We start from the raw sequence: 16,330 nt of genomic DNA, 5'->3' as shown, positions 1-16,330 counted from the left end.
TCACTGCTGCCGCTTCGATCTTGGCTTGCGTATGCTCTCGATAAGCTTCCTGGCCCAATAGGCAAGTCTGGCCTTTGATTGTTCGATCGTCTCGGCATACTGTCTGGGAAGACTGCAGTCTCTGTCTTTAGCAAAAGTGGCTTTCTCTACGCCATGGCGCTAGCTTTCCCGCCTCCTGGTGAATTCGCAAGACACTGCAATCGTGGACCTCCCCCTCTAGCTAAGATATGGGTGACGTGCATGCCGTATTCCGCTAGGTTAAGTGAGAATATAACTTCATGAGGACGATTATATTCACTGCACAGCACCAGTGTGTAGCAGTTGCAATTGCATGAAAACGGTATGTTTGCTGCATAACACGATAGTGATTTGCAGTTTTAAACGAGGCGTGGTCGGCTTCGAGGATAGCATATTGATCTCGTATCTGGGCCGGGGAAGCCAACCTGCTCGCTTTTCTCGCGCGTTAGGAAACCTTGTCACGGGAATGCTTTTTGCGGCGCATCTGGGGCAAGGCGCAGATGGTACTGCAGCACGCGCAGTATCTAGCCTGCGCAGTAGAATGACGCGGTAGAATGACGATGACGATGTCTGCTACATAAGGGTTAAATTTCCTGAGCCAGATGACACTGAGGATTGGCAGGGGAGAAGTAGAGCTCATGCTTTAAAAAACGAAACTGGGAACCGGAGGCAAGAAAGCTACACGCAGCAAGAGAAAGAACATGTTTACGCATGGCTTCCTTACATGCTTCGACCTTTATTCTGGCACTTTACTGGCCAAGACAAACATTTTTATTTATTTATTTGTGTATTAGAAAATGCTACAGGTCATTTCTTGGCCCTAGCAGGAGTGAAAAGAACACCATTTTATTGAATATGAGAATAAAACGCCATTTTAAGTCAGCTCGCTAACGGAGTGTCCAGGTTGAAACACATATTTTGGCAAACAATTCCAGTCACTTACCTTCGTAGGCAAGAACTGTATTGAAAATGTATGTCTTAGCGGAGAACTGATGCAACTTGCAACACTCTTTGTTAGCTGATAAAACAGTATTCATTACGCGTGCGTAGCCATAAATTGTCAGCCTGGCGCGTCAAGCAGTAGCGATACCATAAGCTTGACGTGCCAGTACAGTGGGTACATCGGCATAGCTGTATTTCGTAGTGACGCTGGAAAACCCGGATCTTTCTATTAGCTCTGCAGAGTCCCTGTTTAGATGGCAGTTGCAACAAGTGAGTCGCCACAGCGGAGTCATCACGTCCTGGAGGAGCCTTTGCCAAGTTCCTTTTGGGTATGCAACGTGTTCTAAGAAGATCAAGTGTCCACCCTGAAAGATAGAGCATGCTTGTGTTAAAAAAGGTGCACTTTCCAACTTTGTTGTCAATTCAAAGAATGAATCAACAATTTGAATACCTTTCCGGTGACTAAATTTTATTGCAGTCAATAATTTGTTGAAGGTTTGAGAATGTGTACCCCTGGTTATGTTTCACCACAGCAGCATGAGGCAGATCGGTACTCTGTTCTCAGATCAAAGCATATGCAGTCACGCAAAGGATTCCTTTCGAATCTCTGCTCAGCAGAGTCTTTTGTTGCGAAATCAACATTACGCCAGGTTTCGCCTCGTCGCGTAATTGGTGGTCGGTGAGAACGAATTACCTTGAACAGCCATCGCCTAGCAACCTCTTCAGCCGAACTCCGCCAGATTGCTCTCGCTCCCGCCAAACGTTTTGCCTTGTTGTGATGCGAAAGCAACACTCTGACCGCCAAACGAGACCTCGGATTGCAGCAGTTACGGCGTGAAAATAGAGGGACGGAGCTACGGTCTACCCAGAAAAAAAAGTGACCCCAGTGGCAATCGAACCTTCATCCATCGGATCCCCAGCCGAGCGGTTTAACGAACTGAGCCATGCCTGAGAATTTTTTTTAACCATGGTATTTATTACACGCGTTTAAATTCAGCATAGAACTGTATACATTATCATTATTTACACAGTAATCGGCCTGTAGGCGAAAAGTCCAATTGAAACATACAACACAACACCACACAACTAGAATACGACTTAGCACAACTTCACTAAAACGGTGGCAAGAAAAGACAACATAACAACAATGGCAGCCCGTCTGGTCGATAGTCACTGTCTTCGTAAGAGTCTCTAAGCTGATGTACCATCTGGCCGAAATGAGTAGCGGGGGAGACTAGAGGCTCAGCATTCCTATCCAACATATGCGTTTTCCACAGCCTGTGCTGGCCAAGGAGGAAATTCATGTCAAAGTGTTCGTGGTCATGTTCGATGGTTATCAAGTAACGCACACTGTGGGAATTCAAAGTAAAGTCTTTCTTAAATGTTCTTTGCAGAACGTCCCTAAATAATATTGCATCTTTGCAGACAATAAAACAGTGTTCGATTGTTTCAGGTGTATCACATAACCGACAATTAACAGAAGACACAAAAAAACTTTTTTTCTGAAGCCACACTTTAACAGGCAAAATTTCGGCATGAAGTCTAAAGAAAAACGTTTTAGTAGAATGCGAGATCGGCATTTTGCGCACCCTTTTTATGACATGATGCCCCATACAATTAGAATAGAGCGAACTATATAAGGGAGGCAGGAACAACATAGATATCAATTATTGGTATACATTTCTCCGTTAAACAGAGAATACGCACTCATAACAGAAGCGAACTGCCAGAAAACGCACTGAATCGTAAACTTATTTTATAAAACTAAATAGTAAGGGCATATTGGTAAAATTGGAAGAGAGTAAGTTTGGAAGAAGGTACACAAGGTTAGTTTTCGGCGATGCTCTGGTAATTGGATGGGAGTTATTACGGAAAAAGTAGGAATGAACAACTCGCTGTCTGACATAGAGAAGTGTCATACCTAGTCCACCACCAGAAATAGGCCTGAATAAGTTATCGCGCCGCATAGGCTCAAAACTGGACGACCATATGAACGTCGCAAACGATCGGTGAAAACTGTGGATGTAATTCCTCGCGCAATGCAGTACCTGTAGAACAGTAAAGTTTTGTAGCCAGAAAAATGTTACATGCCTGTGCTCGGCCAAAAAGTGGTAGGCGGTGCGGAACATAAGTCTGAGCATAGCTTTGGAGTGCCGTGTCCCGCTCTTTCCAATTGCGCCCACTAAATGTGAATGCATGAAGGAGAACTCAATTCCAAGGTGTTTAGGGGGAACGCGAGACCATTCAATTCCAGCATAATGAGTCGGCATTGCTCTCCATGAACCGAACCACAGACCCGACCTTTTAGACTTATTCATTTGAGCGCCAGATATAATGCCAAACTGCTCAATGGTGGTCATAATTTTGTCAATGCTGGGTTTGTCTATGCAGAAAAACGCCAAATCGTCGGCATACGCAAGCACTTTGACTTCATTACGGAAGGCAACATAACCATGGATGCTGTTGTTTTGCAGTACACTCAAACAAAGTGGCTCTAGGTGGAGGGCAAATACTAGCGGTGACATAGGACAGCCTTGCTTCACGGATGATCGAATTAGCACAGGCTCTGAGAGGTGACCATTAACAATCAAGCGATTGGAACAGTTGTAACAAAGTTGCACCCCTTTCAGTATAGTGGATCCAACATTTGCACACTCGAGAAAAGAAAATAGAAACGAATGCCGGACACGATCAAATGCCTTCGCAAGGTCAATCTGGAGTAGAGAAAGCTGCCCATAAGAGACAGAGCAAGATTCGAGAATTGTACGTGCAATATGCATGTCATTTTGAATGGAGCATCCCCTCAAGGCACACGTCTGATGAGGGCCAATGAGAACCGTCATGGCATACTGTAAACGATTTGATAGCCATGCCTGAGACTGTGAATAGTGCATCCTAATTCTCAAGCGTGAGGACGATAGTAGCGATGCTAGGCTAGTCAGCGGCGTATTTCGGGTGAGCATTATACTCAGCGAGAGCGCTCACTCGTGCCTCTCTTTTAATGTGAGAGGGTGACAGAATCAGCCTGCCATGACTTTTGAATTCACGTTACCCCTATGCCACGGGCAGAAGCTGCCAACTTGAGTCGCTTCTTTCATATGGAAGGGTGATATCAGAATAAACCTGCCAGATCCGATTGCATTTTCGTTACCCCTACGACACGTAGACACGCCCATACGGCTTCGTTTACGCGTGACTTCAGTGTGTGCTGGTAGCTTACGCTATCGCGTCATACCGTTAAAGGATGAGCTTAAGTCTCCTAATATTGTAGCACGTTACACTGATAGGGCTTGACAAGAGAGCAATGTATCCGGCAAAAAAATTTGCGCCGTTGCTTTCGCAATTCAACTAGGGTTAACCAGAGCTAAACCATAACCAATTTTTTGGTTTAATATTGCAGGAAAGCATGTGAGATTGTGTAAGCAGGAAGGTATCGATTGTTTGTATAATACTGTAACCTAGATACACTGATGTATTTACAGGTATTTACAGGTATTTACAAAGGAGTAGCTGACCAGGCGAACAACTTCATGCCAGAGGTCCCGAGCACGAATCACACGCATTTCGTCATTCTCCACCTTCCACACGCGAGCACAACACTATCGTCGTCGTCCCTTTATATAACTACGGTTCTAAGTAGAAGACGGATCAGGTGCATGGTACGGCTTGAGGCGAACAACGTGAACAACGTCGGTTGCAGGGCGGGAGAATAATGTCGGAGAATCAAGAGGGGCAGCCTCATATGTCATGTCGGTCACCTGACGGAGCACACAATAAGGGCCGTTGTACTGGCGAAGGAGCTTCTCAGAAAGACAGACACGCCGAGGAGATCACACGAGAACGAGTGATCCAGGGGCACAGTGTACTGGGTGAGGCCGGCGATAGTAAACAGACTTCTGGAAAGTCTGGGAGGTGGTGAGACGGTCGCGGGTGATTTCGCGGACCATAGTTGCTTGGGTGATGGCGTCACGTGCGTACTCCTTGTGGGCTCCAAAGATGGCGGCAGCAATGTATCCATTGACTATACAGGATGTCGGCCAAATAAAAGATAGAAAGGCGAATAGCCTGTGGTGCCAAGACGCAACGAATTGTAAGAAAATATTACATAGGGCACAGCAATGTCCCAATCAGGGTGGTCGGGTGCGACGTACATAGATAATATGTCAGTCAGGGTCTTATGCAGCCGCTCGGTAAGCCCGTTCGTTTGCGGATGGTTCGCTGTAGTGAGCTTATGTTGCGCAGACCAGGACCGGAATATGTTGTCAACTACCCGGAACAAAAAGTAGCGGCCGTGGTTCGTGGTGAAGGATGATAGTTTCGGCGTCATCAATGGCGCAACTGATTGGTAATGCACGCGTGATAAAATATCTGGTGGCGTAGTCGGTCACAACAGTGTTCCAGCGGTTCCCGGAACTGAATGTCAGAAAAGGTCCGAGGAGGTCTAGCTCAACGCGATGGAATGATTCGAGGGTAACGTCGATAGGCTGCAGAAGACCGGAAGACAATGTGGATGAGCGCTTTCTGCGTTGACAGAGGTCGCAGCTGGCAACGTAACGGCGAACGCTACGATATAGACCGGGCCAAAAGAAGCGGCGTCGGATCCGATTGTACGTTCGTGAGACAACGAGGTGATCCGCGGTGGGCAGGTCGTGTAGTTCTCTGAAAACAAAGGAGCGGAGACGCTGGGGAACGACGAGCAGGAGCGGAGGTTCGTCAGCACTAATTTTGCGGCGGTGCAGCATGTCATCGCGAAGAACAAAGAGATGAAGGGCAGGGTTTCAGGTGGCACAGCAGAGGCGATCAATTAGTGGACGCAAGGAGGAGTCTTGCCGCTGCTCGTCCGCGATGTTAAGCAGAGCAGAGATAGTGAACAAGCAAGGGCCGAGGTCACTGTCTGCCCGATCTGGCGGTTCCACAGGGTGACAAGACAGACAGTGAGCGTCTTGATGAACACGCCCTGACTTGTAGACAACGGTGTAAGAATCATCTTGTAGGCGCAATGCAGAACGACCAAGCCGGCCTATAGGGTCCTCCAGTGAAGAAAGCCAACAAAGAGCGTAGTGGTCAGTCACAACCGAGAAAGGACGGCCAAACAGGTAGGGTCTGGGTCTCTTGCTCCAGAGCGATAGGAAAGTAGACCACGTGCTTCACCTTCTCAAGTCTACAACACAGCAGATCTCTAAAATGATCCGCCGGGTGGCCAGAAACAGAAAAGGAATGCGGGAAGAAACGATCCGTGTGGTACAGGCGCTTGTCATCAGTCGCCTTTCCTATGTACTACCCTACCTCACCCTGCTCCAAAGAGATCTCAAGAAAGTCAATGGAATGATATGTGCAGTTTACAAGAACGCGTTAGGCCTCCCACCTTACACCTCCAATGTCAGACTGGAAGCTCTTGGACTTCACAACACATTTGAAGAGATTCAAGAGGCTGTCCTTCTGTCCCAGAGGGAACGCCTTCTGTCAACTGAGACAGGCCGGATCAATCACGAGTGCGTTGGCTATCCGGCGGACCTAAAAGCCATCCAGTCAACGACTAACATTCCTGTTTTGTACCGGGCAAGAGAATATGTGGCTCTGCTCCCAAAGAACATGTCCCCAGTCCACAACAAAGGCAGAAGAAACGCCCGAGTGACTTATCTTCAGTGCGCAGTGGAACGCACTCTGAAACCTGTCTATGTGGATGCCGCTCTATACGAGCATACATCGACCGCAGCAGCAGCCGTAGTGGTGTTTTCTTCCTTACACAGATGTCTCCAGCAGGTCCATCCCACACTTTACTATCACAGAAGTGGAAGTGGCGGCGAACGTGCTGCCTATTACCTATGGAGACGCGTCAACCGAGAGCTTCACGTAATCACTGACTCACAAGTGGCGTGTCGGCTCCTTCTTGCAGGCAGAATACCTACAAAATTAGCTCACTTTACAACTAATACATTGGCTACAAATTCACTGCTCAAACATCAGATCACTTGGGTCCCAGGGCACTCTGGGTTGGAAGGTAATGAGTTCACGGATAGCCTAACTCGAGGCCACACAAACCGAGCGGCCACCATCCCCGATCTCACAACTAGAATTCCTGTCTCCGTGGCTTACGGAGCGCGACATAAGTATGTACGCGAACAACGTCGGATTTATCCCCCTCCACACAAGGGTTTCAATGCACAGGAAACGCGAGAATGGAGACAGGTCTAAACCAACATTTTTCCCAAACTACATCAATATAGCGTCATTTACCCAATGGCGGCCTCTCCTGGCTCCGCTGGACAGGCCGCCATTGGAAATTGACCCTGGCAACGTTTAACGCTAAAACCCTAGCTAGTGAAGCTAGTTTAGCAGTGCTGTTAGAGGAACTAGAGGGCACGAAATGGGATTTCATAGGGCTTAGTGAGGTTAAGAGGCCGAATGAGGCATATACTGTACTGAAGGATGGGTATGTACTGTGTTATCGCGGTTTACCAGAGAGGCGACAAGTAGGAGTAGATTTCTTTGTCAATATGTATATAGCGGGTAATATAGATGAATTCTGTAGTATTATTGAGAAAGTGGCAGGCATCGTAACCAGGCTTAATAAGCGCTTTAAACTGAAGTTTGAACAGGCCTATGCACCTACATGTAGTTATGATGACCAGGCAGTTGAAAGCTTCTACGAAGATGTAGAATCGGCAATGCGAAAAGCAAAGACGCAGTATACTGTACTAATGGGCGACTTCAATGCTGAGGTAGGGAAAAAGCAGGCAGGAGACCAGGCAGTAGGCAACTATGGTATCGGTTCTAGGAATAGCAAGGGGAAGTTACTAGTTGAGTTTTCGGAGCGCAATAACTTACGAATCATGAATACCTTCTTCAGCAAACGGAAGAACCGGAAATGTACATGGAAAAGTCCTAACGGAGAGACTAAAAATGAAATCGACCTCATAACGTGTTCAAGCCCCGCCATTATGCAAGATGTAGAGGTAATCGGGAAAGTGCGATGCAGTGACCACAGGATGGTGAGGTCCCGAATTAGCCTAAATCTGAAGATGGAACGCAACAGATTAGTAAGAAAGAAACCCATCAACGAATTAGCGGTGAGGGGGAGGGCAGAACAGTTCAGGATCTCGCTACAGAATAGGTATTCAGCTCTAACTGAGGATGGCGACATTACCCTAGAGGCAAGGAACAATAATTTCAGAGATATCATTACTGAGTGCGCTGTAGAAGTAGGCGCTAGGATAGTTACAGAGGATACCGGTAATTGTCTAAGGAGACGAAAGATTTTATTCGCAAACGCCAGAGTATGAAAGCTTCCAATCCAGCAGACCAGATCGAATTGGCCGAGATATCAAAGCTGATCAATAAGCTCAAGGTGGCCAATTAAGGAAGTATAACATGGAGAAAAATTGAGCATGCTGTAAAGAGCGGGGGAAGCTTTAAAGCGGTAAAGAAGAAATTGGGCATAGGCAAAAACCAGATGTATGCGATAGGGACAAGGCGGGCAACGTCATCACTAATATGGAAAAGATAGTCAAAGTAGCCGAGGAGTTCTATACAGATCTCTACAGTAGCCAAAGTAGTCAGGACCATAATGAGATTGGTAGTAGGGAAAAACCGTCAGACGTTCCACCAGTGACGAAGAACGAGGTCAAGAAAGCACTAGAAACTATGAAAAGGGGGAAATCAGCTGGAGAGGATAAGATAACTACAGATTGGCTGACGGGCGGGGGAATATCGTGCTAGAATAACTGGCCACCCTGTATACGCAGTGCTTGGTGTCATCGACGGTACCGGAACCATGGAATAATGCAAACATTATACTCATTCATAAGAAAGGGGACTCTAAGGACCTCAAAAATTACAGACCAATCAGCTTAATGTCTGTTACGTATAAGGTATTTACTAAGGTAATCGCTAATAGAATCAGGACAACCTAGACTGCAATCAAGCAAGGGATCAAGCAGGTTTTCGGAAACGGTACTCTACTATCGATCATATCCATACCATCAATCAGGTGATAGAAAAATGCTCAAAATATAACCAGCCCTTATACATAGCATCCATTGATTACGAAAAAGCATTTGACTCAGTTGAAACCTCGGCGGTGATGCAGGCATTGCGAAATCAGGGGGTAGACGAGCCATACGTGAAAGTGCTGGAAGATATATATAGCGGCTGCACAGCAACCATAGTTCTGCATAAAGAAAGTAACAAAATTCCCATAAAGAGAGGTGTTAGGCAAGGAGACACAATCTCCCCAGTACTATTCACAGCTTGCTTAGAGGAAGTATTCAGACTTGGAATCGGAGCAGTTAGGGATAAGGGTATATTCAGAATACCTCAGTAATCTGCGATTTTCTGAAGACATTGCCTTAAGTAACTCGGGGGATGAACTGCAAATAATAATTGATGTCCTAGACAGGAAAAGTAGAAAGGTAGGTTTGAAAATCAATATGCAGAAGAGTAAGGTAATGTTCAATAGCCTCGGGAAAGAACAGCAGTTTACATTAGGTAGCGAAGTACTGGAAGTATAAGGCGAATATGTCTACTTAGGACAGGTAGTAGCCGCAGATCCGGACCATGAAAAGAAAATAACAAGAAGAATAAGATTGGGATGGAGCGCATTTGGCAAGCACTCGCTGATTATGACTAGCAGCTTACCGGTACCGCTCAAGAGGAAAGTATACAACAGTTGCATCTTACCTGTACTCATCTATGAGGCTGAAAGATGGAGGCTAACGAAGAGAGTTCTACTTAAGTTGATGACAACGCAGAGGGCTATAGAACGAAAAATGGTAGGGGTAACATTAAGAGATAGGAAGCGTGCAGAGTGGGTCGGAGAAATAACTCAAGTTACCGACATTCTAGTGGAAATTAAGAAGAAGAAATGGGCATGGGCAGGACATGTAGGTCGAAGAGAAGATAACCGATGTCGCTTAGGGTAAAAAAAAACTGGATTCCAAGGGAAGGAAAGCATAGCAGTGGGTGGCAGAAAGTTAGGTGGGCGGATGAGATTAAGAAGTTCGCAGGGGTCAAGTGGATGCAGCTTGCACAGAACCGGGTTAAGTGGAGAAATATTGGAGAGGCCTTCGCTCTGCAGTGGGTATAGTCAGGCTGATGATGATGATGATGATGATGACCCAAAGCACTACACATATACATGCCCTTTGTGCAACGACCAGCCCACCGCCTACCACATCACAGGGGGGTGCACGGGCCCCCAACCTGCAGACATAAACACACACCATTCGGAAGCGCAGTGGGAGGCCACTCTGCTATGCTCTGACCTAACAACTCAGCGTAGGCTGGTAACTCAGGCAAGAGCGGCAGCTCAGGCCACTGGGGTCTTGAAATGAAGACTCCACTCACTGCGACCCTTCTCCCTTTTTCTCTTTTTTTTGAAATGAAGTTTCCTCTCTCTCTCTCTCTCTCTATGTAAGTACTCCATCCTGTCACTATCTATTTCAGCTTACTCCGATCCGATAAATGCTTTTCCAGCTGCTTCCACTCCCCCTTTCCGGAGTCGTCGCATGAAGTACTCCTCTATAGTATAGTATTTCAGCAGGCTGGCGGACTCGATTCCATCCTAGGATGGCACCGTGAGATTGTCTGTAAAAGGCACACAAAGACCTGCTGTATTTCCAAATGTTCTTGCATAGGCACCCTGTAAACACTCGCGTTGGAAAACTCCTAAGGAACCTCTGCCTGCTTCTGAACTCATGTTACTTGTTGGTCCTTTCCCTATTGTCTTACAGCCTCTCACTGAAATGCATAATTTGCGAAGGTGTATCGAACAGTAAGCCAGCCGTTCCTCGATGAAGCTGCTGTCATGTTGACAGCACTGTAACGCATCATTCTAGTCAACTACTGTGCGCGCTTTTTCATTATAACGGGCTTCCTGAGATAATACTTTAGAATGTGATTCTCGATGACATGCTCCGCAGGCAAGCTCGATGACACGCTCCGCAGTTAGATCGAGCGATGACTTATTGAAGCTAGGTTTAAACTGACGGGTGTTTTCGATTGTAGTCTTCTGGAACGAGAAGACATTTACTTTCAGAACGGTACACCGAAGTGCTCTACGTCCCGCTGCGATGTGGCTCTTGGTAGGTGGACCCTTCACTGTTTTGGAACATTGTCTGCTGAATGAGAGCGTTACATTCCCAGCGTGAGCAGCACGTTTCTGCCAGGGTGCGCTGGGCCCTTTTTTGACGCCTGTCTAGAATCTTTGCCAAGCATTTGTTCTCAGTGATGTTATGGTGGCTTAAAGCTGTTGAAGTGTCTATTAGTGAAGCTGAGTCTGTTGACGTAGATGCTGCTTCAGCGGGTGGGTCACCTGCTGCCCTCTTAAAACAACGACTGTTGGAAACAGGAGCAGTGCTTGCAGGGCCTTGATGTGGCAGCGAAGTAGCGTCATTGTTCGTGTGGCAGTTTCCTCACACTCTTGATATCTTCTGCCAAAACAGCTTCTCATTGAGCACTGCTAAGCTGTCATTGCAGCTTTTCAGACTCGCGTGAAGAAGCTTTAAATCAAGAAACCTTCAGGCGTTTCATTTAAAATCCTTGCTTGCCTCATACACCTGTCGGGTCTGAAAAGTACGCTGGATGCGTTTCCTTTTTTGTGTGTGTGTGATCAATAATGCTTCCGTTAAACCCTCTTCGTCGCTTGTGGGGCTCACAGGTGGAGCTCCTGATATCTTCATTGAGTGGGTTTGGCGTTCTTGCCCTCCTAAAGAATCGATGGAGGAGCTCTCGATAGTTTTCCAGGATCTCACATTACAAAGAAAGATGAAGTCGTGTAGACACACATCCGCATCTGTCTGATCCCCGACTGTGTCCTAGGTATCAGCATCACAACATGGCGCTCCTTCGCGCTCCCTCAGTTCGAAAACCTCTTCCACTTTGTTCCGCATGCAGATGCATGAGTGAATCTGCAGCAGATGTTATGCACTTCTCGCCAACATTTTGGATTAGCTTCAGAAGCAAGCTGTTCAGTGAGAAATCGCAGATATGTTTAAAATCAGCTAGCTTAAATGTTTGCGACAAAGTACATCTTTCCGCAATCTAGCTCGTTTACCAGACCTTGATGATAACGCCAATGATTCAAAAGCATATACGCGAGAGCGTTGTTGCTGCAGAATTGTAAGAAGAGATCTCAGAATAAGAACTGTCCTACTAGAAAGCCGTTTTCCCTGTGCACAGCACGAAGATTAATATACCAGTAGCGGCCGCGTCTTAGCTAGCTTTGATACACAGTAAACACAATAAACACAAATTACGCGATATGGGAGCATTAACGACCGCCATGTAAATTTAAATCGGTACCATGGGAAAGAAATCCGGTTAACACGGAGCACAGAACGTAATGAACTCCAAAGCTCTTCCACGCAGCTCTGATTCCACCATTTTGACGGTTTTTAAAAAAGCAGCGTATGACCATTGAGATGGGGCATGGTCGAAGTGATACTGTGGTCCATAAGCACACGCCTATGAAAAGTGCGCTTCTGTTGGTCTGTCCTTATGAATTTCGCATTCGAAGTTGTTAGTTCTACCAAGGTCGTACTCGACTGCCGGCGCCGCTCAAGTCCGGCTATCGTTTTGGTTTTGACGAGAAATGCACTCAACTTCAGACGGCGCAAGAATCGCGTTGTGCACTTTGCAACCCTAGAGAACCCATCCTCGAGTTGCGGCGTGGGTCGCAATGTCGCGCCTCCCCTGGCGGAGAGCCGTCGAGGCTACTGGGGACATGCGCCGCGGTTGCTGCCGTCCAGAGGGGAGTGGTAGCACCAATAGCAAGCGCGCGTGCGCGCCCTTCAATTCTAGTGAGGAGTAGTAGGAAAAACGGCCCCGTGCACGCGCTCTTTCTCAGTGGTGTCTTTGCACGAAAAGATAAAAAGATTTGATTCAGCAGGTGTTCAAGAATGCAGGTTTCTATGCCTGTCAGAAAGTACAAGAGGAGATGTTAACCGAGTAACGGCTCATTAAAAAAACGGAAGCTGCCCATTAAATAAAAATAAAATGTTCGCGGAAAACATTTCTCGTGGATTTAGAAGTGACCGATTCATTTTACCGAAGCACTGCATTATAGAGTATGAATACGTTTCCAACTCACAGGGGAAGAGAGTAAATCATTGCCTAATGACCCACTGATTCATGGGTTTACTTTGTAATAATTTGCATGAAGCTCACTGTAGCTTTGTTTTGATGTGAGCTTAAGTTTCGAGTTTACAAAGGCAACATCCGTATCGAAAGCAAAGCTTCGTGTGATTATTATGCCTGCTATGAAAATTAAAGAGCACTGCAGAATCTGCATTGGAGTAATGCGAAACCACGGATACTGCTGTTGGTTGCTTTTGGTTGCTTCGACTTGCCTGATTCACTTCTCGTTTACCCATTTTATTCTTTGGGTCTTTCAAATTGCATGCCAGTACATTCATATGCCCTTTTTTGGCTCTACTTCCGGTTGCATGACGTCACATCCTTGATGCCACATCCCAGGCAGCACATTTCATCGGCCCAATAATGGGGATTGATTGGGGATTACTGGCCCACAAGTGGCCCAATGGTGCCATTGAGCTACCAATAATGTGCAGCCACGCTATACCATAATCATTATTGGCCCAGTGAACTTCACCCATATCCGTTATTGGCATTCAACCGGCTAAGAGTGGTCAATAATGCCCATTCATATTGAACAGTTTGCCATTATTGTATACACAATGAGGCAGCCTGGTCATTATTGGGCAACCAGCTGCAATTGTTTGCCAATATCTTCCACACCATGGTATAACCTGGTAAATATTGTCCGGTGAATAACAACGGCTTCTCAATATTGAATATATCTAGGCATACAGCGGTCAATAATGTCCAACCAACTTTGGCGGCTTCCTAACATTGTAATATCTTGGTTTCTAGTGGTCGATATTGTCTAATGAGCCTTGATGGCTGACCAGCATTACACATATTATGGCATAGCTTGGCTAATATTGTCCAGCCGTTATGGTTGCCTCATCAACATTGAATATATCTTGGCATACATTGGTCAATATTGCCCCACCAGCTTTGGTGGCATCCTAACATTGTATATATCTTGTATTATAGCGGTCAATATTGCCTAATGAGGTCTGATGGCTGGCCAGCATTGCACATATAATGGCATAAATAGGTTAATATTGTCCGGCCATTATGGTTGTCTTGTCAGCAATAAATAAATCATGGCATATATTGGTCAATAGTGACCCGCCTGTCATGGCGGCCTGCCAACAATGTATACATATGCATTATATTGTTCAATATTGTTCGATGGACTGTGATGGCTAGCCAGCATTGCACCCTAATGGCATAGGTTGGGCAATAATGTTCTGCCAATATGGATGGCTTGTCAACATTGCATATATCTTGACATAGATTGGTCAGTATTGTCCCATCAGCTTTGATGGCATCCCAACATTGTATATATCATGGTTTCTAGTGGTCGATATTGTCTAACGAGCTTTGATGGCTGGCCACCTTTGCACATTTCAGGCTGCGGCGGCGCTAAAAAAACAGTAGAAGCAGCTCTGACCGACAGAGACATTTCTAATACTTTCATCTCAATATGACAGTGTGTTGGGGCTAATTTCGTCGCAACTAAATTTTTCGCTGTCCCGGACGTCAGTTTACGTTCAACTGTAGAAGATATTCATATGCCATACGTAATTTGGGCCACCATATATATAATGTTTATTGGGATTAATGTATAGATTGTCCTAAAATTGTTTGACTGAGCTGACCAGACAAAATGAACAGAAGTGCCCATCACGGAAAATGTAGAATATATTTTTCTGAGTACATTTTTCGTGATTCGCAAATTGTTGTGGATGACCTGCGATTATACTTGCCAATTTTGGTAGAGAACTCTTTTATTTACGACTTTAGGCACGATTAATTGTTATGTAAAATTCTGCATATAATATATTCGAGACAATTCCTGCAGACTAGAGGCCCGGATGTCGATCACGCGTGGACGTAGCTAACACAGATAGCGTTCCAAACTTTAGCCAAGTGTTGAAAGAATTCTGACAGCGCGTGGAATCTACACTGCAGAAATTAGCGAAGGCGAAATTAATGCTACTGCATACGGGGCATTACGTATCATTATCGTTATCAACTAAACGCAGCGTCATTACCATTGATTCTGTCATCATTGTCATTTTCACTAATTGCAGCGTCATTCTCGTCGCTATCCTCACGGTAGACAATGAGAATTACGTATGGTGCTAGTTTCGCGATCCAGGGTTTAGCGCAGTTGGTTAAAGCGTTAACTAGGCTAGGAATTTGATTCCCGGTGGAGACGATTTGTTTTTCTGATCTCGTCAAATCAGGATGATTGAAAGTGATTGACACATCAATGCACAGATCCGATGCACAGATATATCCATGCACAGATCTCGAACACATCTCGCGTACAACTCTCGCGCACGGGATTTCGTTCCATGGGCCTATTTATACGCATACGAGTACAAGCATATGCGCGCGCTCGAGCACATATCTGATCTGACAAGCAAATGTTTAATAGATGCGTGTCCGCGAAAAAAATCCTGCGCAGTCAAGAAACGCAAGGTACTCAAATGCAAAGAACGCAACAGAACGTGTGTGTCGCTTGAACACCAGGGGTTACGTTTGGATAGTAAACGCAGAAACGATCGAATATATCCGGTGAATCCACATCCTATAAACGTTTGTCCATGATTGGAAACACGCACGCGTAGCATCATTATTTCCGCCTTTTTTTACGTGATGGAAAGAAACCCAACATGTTCAAGCTAAGCAGAGGTGGGAGAGATCGATCGCGCTAGCCAATCAAACACGCACTGCATGATTCGCAATTACCCTACCTGTTTCCGGCATTCAGCATAAGCACCGACTATACCACGCCTCAGTACTAGCTGTTCTTATAGACAGATATGTTGGGCTGCTTTCAGGGCCTTCGAGTTCTAATATCTACTAAACACAAATTTGTACTGTACTCCTTTGCGCTCTGCTGCGGGCTTCAGCAACAACGACTGAACGACTTTGGCCATCGGTGCAGCAGCGCATAAAGTATTTCAGCTCAAAGAAACAATACAAGCAACATATATTCTACGTTATGTCTAGCTAATTCACTTGACAAGAAAACAAATCTGAACTGTCCTGGAATGGTTCGTATTCTAATGCGGCGTAAATCGCACACTGCCAAAAAGTAGTGTACATGTAAAAGATAATAAAAAAAATCAACAGCACTGCATGGGGCAAGGAAAAGGAAAAAAATAAAAATTTAAAACAATTACCTACAGTGTAATGAATGCGCGCACATGTGTCGCCAGCATATATGGTAACAAAACTGAAATTGCATAATAACGATGTTCTTTACGGA

The 16,330-nt window shown here is 45.7% G+C and overlaps 1 pseudogene; it reads right to left on the bottom strand.

Annotated features, from left to right (window-relative positions):
• Nucleotides 1–734: 734 nt before the first annotated feature.
• Nucleotides 735–16,330, bottom strand: part of LOC146209795 (thiol S-methyltransferase TMT1B-like) — a 109,482-nt pseudogene continuing 93,886 nt past the window's right edge.

The sequence above is a fragment of the Amblyomma maculatum genome, chromosome 1 (genome assembly GCF_055883805.1).
Source record: "Amblyomma maculatum isolate TAMU_Amacu chromosome 1, ASM5588380v1, whole genome shotgun sequence".
Taxonomy (NCBI): Eukaryota; Metazoa; Arthropoda; class Arachnida; order Ixodida; family Ixodidae; genus Amblyomma; species Amblyomma maculatum.
Note: the sequence above shows the minus strand (reverse complement) of the source record. Positions and strands in the feature narration are given on the sequence as shown.